Raw genomic sequence first — 7,437 nt, forward strand, 5'->3', positions numbered from 1 at the left:
ATTTTTGTCACCATTGACATTATAGACCTGTTTACATGTATTCCCCACAATGATGGTTTGGAACTGTTTGAGGAAGCTTTGTTTCAAAATAGGCAGTTAGAACACAAAGATTTTTTACTGTGTCAAAGATGAAAATGTTGAAACACAGGTGCGCAGTAGGAAGGTAGCTGGAATAAAGAAGCTGAACCACAACAAAGTAAAATCTTCTTCTTTAATACAAAATGGTGAGCACTTTCTCAATGATAACCATTGCTTCATCAGACAGTTCATTTAAACAGCAACAGCACTTAAATACTTTAATTCATTACTAGAACAACCAATCATACCAGTACCACTCAAAGTTAATTCAGCTCTCAGCAATCAATTATGTTTCGCCCTTAGTTAATTGCTGAAGTCAGAAAAACTCTGTTTAAAAGCCACATGCACAAAATGTAAAGACAAGAACATGTGGATAAATGTAAATGAAATACAAAAGTATAAACAGTACACACTCAACAACTTAATGAATAAATATGGAAGTAAAATGGATTTTGCGTTTAGGAGCACATAGAGGTTTGGGTTTGAATTATCGTGTTCCATTGAAGCCAGTGCTAAAATCTAGAAGGTTAAAATAAAATAAAATAAAAATAATAATATTATTTTAACAAGAGAAGACTACATAAACACCTGCAGGGCTTTGGGTCAATATGACAGTATTTCTTGAGCTGCTTCTAGCATAGATATAATTAAATACAAGCATTTGCTGAGATGCATGTATTAAAGCATATGTATTTACTAGGTGGACAACATGTACATTTATTAGGCAGAATGTATGTATTCATTAAGTTGTTGAGCGTGTACTGTTTATACTTTTATATATATTTTTATGCTTATATCTATGCACATAAGTAGTTATTAAATGGGGAACATGAGTATATGTATTTATTCATTGACTTTTTATGTATTTTATTTATATTTATCCACACGTTCTTGCCTTTATATTTTGTGCATTTGTTTTTTAAACAGAGTTTTTCTGACTTCAGCAATTAACTAAGGGCAAAACGTAACCATAGTAATTAATTGATTGCTGAGTGCTAAATTAACTTTGAGTGGTAGGATTCATTGTTCTAGTAATGAATTAAAGTATTTAAGTGCTGTTGCTGTTTGAATGAACTGTCTGATGAAGCAATGGTTACCATTGTGAAAGCGCTCACCATTTTGTATTAAAGAAGAATATTTTACTTTGTTGTGGTTCAGCTTCTTTAGTCCAGCTATCTTCCTGCTGGGCACCTGTGTTTCAACATTTTCAACTTCTGGGCTGGTTTGGATTTATTTATTTGCTGCTTGTGTCAAAGAAGAATTGAAATAGTTCTTAAAAACAACTACCTATTCTTCAATGGTGAATTTTTCCAGCAAATTCAGGGAGTGGCTATGGGGCCCGATTGTGTCCCCACTTATGCCAACATGGTCCTAGCAGCCTGTGAAGAGAAATGTATACATCACTCAGAATATCAGAACTGCTGGGTACTGTAAAAAATATTTTTGGACATCTGTATATTGTGGACAACTTCTTTGGATAAGCTCCATGACTCCATGCTCTTCAATTTTTCCCTTACATCTGCTAGTTCTCTCCTCTCATGCACATTTACTAGCTTATTAGTCTAGCATTTTACTATACCAGACTTCTTGTAGCAATTATTGTAGCACATGAAAGTGCTACCAGTACTAAACCTTTTACAAGGAAACGGCTCCAGTACTTATTATTAATGCCCACCCCTCCTGGCATGTCTAAAGGTCAGTTCCCTGTGCTTTCTCCTGTTAACCTGGTGAACTTGGGCATCCTGATGCAATGTAGCAACTGCCTCATGTACACAGACAACTCTCTCCTCTTACCTCCCAACACTCAGACTTGCGAGAGATGTACTTATATATATCCAAATTGGAAGCCACACACTCCCCAGCCAAGACTAGAATAGCTGGTCAAGAGGAGAAGATCAACACTTGCACCACACCACATGGAACACATAGCCCTCCAGAATACACACCAGCACTGCCTTCACATAAAAACACAAACCACACACCCACCTTTGCGGAGGCTATCAATAAAAATCTACCCAAACAGCAGAGACCTACAAGGCAGAAATGCCCTCAACCACCACAGCACAGCATTAATCACAAGACACATAACTCTCCTAAACAGTGTGCCACTCAACCAAAGCCCCTATGGCAAAACAGCATGCCCAGCACACTAGTCATAGGTGACTCGATATTGAGGCACACTGATGTCCCGCTCACTAGGTTGAATAAGGAAAAAGTAAGAGTCACCTGCCTGTCAGGTGCCAGGATCTGCCATATAATGCATGCACTCAGGTCCCTCAACAACAGGTACAAATATGACTCCTGTCATTGTACATGTGGGTGTGAATGACCTGGGACGTACCTCCCTGGACTACATGCAAAGAGATATGGCGGAGCTCTTGGATTATGTAGCCTAGGCGGGTATGACCCTAGCCCTGAGCAGCATCCTACCATCACCCAGAATGATACCACAGTACAAGCAGAAAATGATTGATTTCAACAATTGGTTAAGTTTCTGGTGTCATTCTAAGGGGATCCAGTATCTGTCTACCTGTGATGACATGATTGACAGACCTCGGTGCTTTGCCAGAGATGGTCTGCATCTATCACCTCTGGGCTTCCGGATACTGGCCAAGGCTCTTGCCACCCCTATAGTGCCTTTTTTAGGTGGTGTTTCAAAGACCAAATTACCACCATAACAGCTACAAACAAATGTAATCTGATGGTCATTCTGCTCAATGCTAGAAGTCTAAATCTCAAAATGCACTCACTCAAAGCACTCCTTAAAATAGAGAACCTGGTTCAAGGCAGCAGAGGGCACCCCTGCACTACCAGGCTATAACTCATTCCACACCTTTTGGCCCCAGAACTTGGATGGAAGTTCCAAAGATGGTGGTGTTTACATATTGATAAAGGATGCACACACCTCTAGACTGGTAGCCCAGCATAACACATCAGAGATACTTTAGGTGCAACTAACATTGGGTAAGATAGCAATTCAAGTTGTAGCCTGCTATAGGTCCCCAACCATGTCCCAAGACTCACACTCCAATTTCCTAAGCACCCTGGAGAATATTAAGGTCCAACCTAACACTCTCATACTGGGTGACTTCAACCATCCCTACATTAAATGGGAAAACTACTCATGTACCAATACACTTGCCCAATGTTTCCTGGAATTCATTAATTCCAATGCCCTGGACCAGCTCAATGTTACCCCCATTAGAGGTAGCAACATCCTTGACCTGGTCATTACTAACATGGGCGACTGTTGCTCTACACCAATAGCCAACTCCTCCCTGGTTAGATCCAAGCACAAACTAATCACCTTAGAAATCCACATCCCACCCATTACCCTGCAAAGGTAACCACCATGAAAAACTTCTCCAAAGCTAACTTTGGTCTCCTAAGAACAGAGGTGGCTAACTTCATGGCACCCATGCAAATGGAGAATAGTTGCATGACTGCCGAATCATACACCAATGCATTGTGCGAACATGTACACAAATGCATGGATCTCACCATAACCAATAGAACCAAGATGCTCTCCTCCAAAAAAAGGAAGCTAATCTGGTGGTCATGTCATAAACAAACTCTACAACAGAAGGAGGAAACTGATGCAGAATAAGGTGAAGTCCCAAGACTGGAAAAACTCCCTTATCAGCCTCAACAAAAAGTTGAGATCCCTCATCAAATCATCTAAAGCTAGCTATGAAAACAGAATTGCAGCAGATAGTAAAGACAACCACAAGGCCTTCTATAGTTAATTAAAGAACCACCATGGCAATACCCAGATTTGCTTTGTGCTCCTGCACAATGGTACCTCCTATACCAAGCCAACAGATATTGCCAATGTACTGGCCGACAGATTCAGTGCCAACTTTACCCCTCTCTCCTTCCCCAAAGGGCCAATCACAATACCAGTAGATTGCCATGCACCCAGTATTACTGCTGCACAGGTGAAAACAGCACTGTCCAAGGCCAAGAATACAGCTTCTATGGGACCTGACAATATCCCTGGCTGTGTTCTACATGAACTACAGAGTGAACTGGCACCTCACCTGTGTGCCCTGTTCAATCACAGCCTCACCTCAGGCTTTGTCCCTACTGAATGGTGCACAGTTGTAGTCACCCCTCCCCACAAAGGAGGAGCAAGTACAAACCCTGGGAGCTATCGCCCTATTAGCCTGACAAGTCTGATATGAAAAGCTATGGAGCACATCATCATGGACCTAATAAATAAGGATATAGGGAATCTCCAAACTCTGGATTCCACGACATTTGGTTTTATGAAGGGTAGATCATACCTGCTCAACTTGGTTGACTTCTTTGAGTAAGTCACCAGAGCTGTGGATGAAGGCAAGGTGGTCATACAGCCTACCTTGATCTGAACAAGGGCTTTGATACCATTCCCACTCAGGAATCATAGAAAAACTCACTGAGCTAGGCATCAAACCCTGTATCACTAGGTGGGTTGCAAATTGATCACTGATAGAACCCACTGTGTGAATGTAGCTGACTCCAAGTCAGACTGCCAACCAGTTACTAGTGGAGTCCCACAGGGATCGGTCCTGGGTCCTCTCCTGTTTGGTATCTACTTCTCAGAAGTCCAATCCAACACAAAGGGACTCTGGCTGACAAAGTTCACAGACGATTGCAAGTTAAGAGCCATTATTAACTCTCCAAGTGATGTTGACATCCTACAGAAAGGCCTCACTGAGACTAACAACTGGTGTCAGAACCATGGCCTTAAGCTCAATGGCAAAAAATGTGTCATCATCCCCTTTGGGAAAAACCCATGTCCCATGAACTACCACATCGATGGTAGTCCACTGAACACAGAAGGCATTATAAGAGATCTGGGAACACAGGTTGACAGCAACCTCTCTTTTGACCACCACATTGCCACTGTGGTCAGAAAGTCCTTCTATGTGGCACATCTCATTACTAAGCGTTTTGCATCCAGGAAGAAAGAGGTAATTGTCTCCCTCTACTCTTCCCTCATTAGGCCAGTCACTGAGTACAATGCCCCACTTGCATGTATCTCACTAAACACCTGCAACAACTGGAGAGGCTGCAAAAGTACCTCACAAAGAGGATCCTAGACCTTAAACACTTGTCCTATATGGACAGATGCAAAAAAACTCCCAACTATTCTCTGTCTCATATCGCCTACTTAGAGGCTATCTCTGCTTGACTTACAAAGCCATGTCTGACCCAGCTCTGTTAGGAATGCTACATATAAAGAAATCCCAATTCCTCCACACCACACGCTTCAGAGACCTCAACCTCATTACCACAATTAACAGAAGGTGCTGGAGGGACAGGTTCATAACCCAGAGACTGCCCATGCTATGGAATAGACTTCCCATACATGTCAAACAGAGCACCTCACTGGCCCTCTTCAAAAGACATCTTGATGAGTGGATGGGAAATAGAAAATTCACCCCGGGGATCACTTCAGTGGCTCTACTCGACAGAGGCACTAGAAACTAAGGTTGGGCGGCACAATGCCAGGGTAATCCTATGGGCTAGGCTTGTAAAGGCTCCAGGGCCATTAACCTAGTACACACCTATGAACCTATGAACATATATAGGGAATTCCACCCATTCTCTAAAATTTACTCACAATATTTCTCATGACACTTTGAAATATCTCGATGTCACTATACAGAAATGAAATAATAAGTTTAAGTCTAAAATTTACAGGAAAGACACCTTTTCCAACTCATATTTACATTTCATCAGTGCCCATCCCTGCCATCAGAAAATAGGGATTATAAAAGAGCAGTACGTAAGATGTAGCAGAATGACATGTGAGGATGATGACTTTGAAGCTGAATGTTCTTTTCTAGGTAAATTATTTAAGGAAAGAGGATACCCATATGCCATAATACAAGAAGTATATAAAGAAGTACTGGAGGGGAGAGATAATAAATTCAAAGCCATATTAGGAGAGAATAATTATTTTAACAATACCACTGGAATTAATTCTGGTGAAGTGAACGATTATAGAAAGGTGTTTATTACGGAATATAATGGACATAGTAAGAGGGTTAAATCTATAGTTGAAAGAGAGTGGAATAGGTTTATAGCCCTTACAGATTTAAAGGAAATAAAGAACCATTGAATACCGTGTACAGGAAAGGTAGGAGCTTAAAAAGAAATATTAGAAAAAGACAAAAATGTTGTTATTGCTACCCGGGGAAGGAAAAAAAAGGGAACATTTAAGTGTGGAAAGTGTTCACAATGTTCATTTATTTACCACAAGGAATCCATTTTTTGTAAAGAGTAGAAAAAATGTTTGGAAGGGAAGAAATATTATAATTGTAACTCAGCAGGGCTAGTCTATATAGCTACCAGTGACTTATGTGGTTCATTCTACATAGGTGAAACTGAAAGACAACTCAGAAGGAGAATTTACAAACACAGTTATGATATTCAAAAGAAAAAAAGAATAATGCTCTCTTCAAGCACACCAAAATAATGTGTTACGGCAACATTTTCCTTCTTTGTCCTGGAGGATGTACAGAGGAATAAGAGGGGTGGCACTTGGGAAACACAAATTGCATATAAAGAACCGTGGTGGCAAGTAACTTTAGAAGCCAATAAATTTCCTGGCTTAAATGAGAACATCTCCATTAAGCCACTGCTAAAAATGATAGCTGCTAAGTTACAGCTAAAAGAGTGCATTTTTAACATCTTTTGAACTGTTTTCCCTGAAAGTATAATTTTCACTAGTTCCATCAGATAGAGCCCCCACAGTTTTATGACATCACCACAAACACATATATACATTTGTTTTTATTATTTCACCATTCTACTTCTTTCTAACTTTTGCTTATATTTTTATAACATTACTGTATTTGTTGTCTTTGGTGATTAACTGAAACTAATGGTTTTAAGTTGGAGTTTACTATGTTTGTGAACAAACTCATGTCATGTCAAAGTTCGTTGTGCAAAAGGAAGTTGGCTTACTAATTTTAACTTGAATGTTGTCCCTATTGGATGAAAGTTAATTGGCAGGGTTTATAATGAGCACTTTACATTGTGAAAGGTTTTTTACATCTGAGGAAGTTCATTGAAATGAAAATGCAGTGTGATTTTAAAGCATTTATGTATCTGTTCTTTGGTGGGCGGCCACGGTGGTGTAGTGGTTAGCATTGCTGCCTCACAGCAAGAGGTTCTCCAGTTCGATCCTCAGCTGGGGTGCCTTCTGTGTGAAGTCTGCATGTCCTCCCTGTGGTCGCGTGGGTTTCCTCTGAGTGCTCTGGTTTCCTCCCACATCCCAAAGACATGCTGCAGGTGGATTGGACACTCTAAATTGGCCCTAGGTTTGAGTGTGTGCATGTGTGTGCCTTCTGTGGAAGGTTGGGCACC

This window comes from Protopterus annectens, chromosome 1.part1 (genome assembly GCF_019279795.1).
Source record: "Protopterus annectens isolate FY-2018-M chromosome 1.part1, PAN1.0, whole genome shotgun sequence".
NCBI classification, from domain to species: Eukaryota; Metazoa; Chordata; order Ceratodontiformes; family Protopteridae; genus Protopterus; species Protopterus annectens.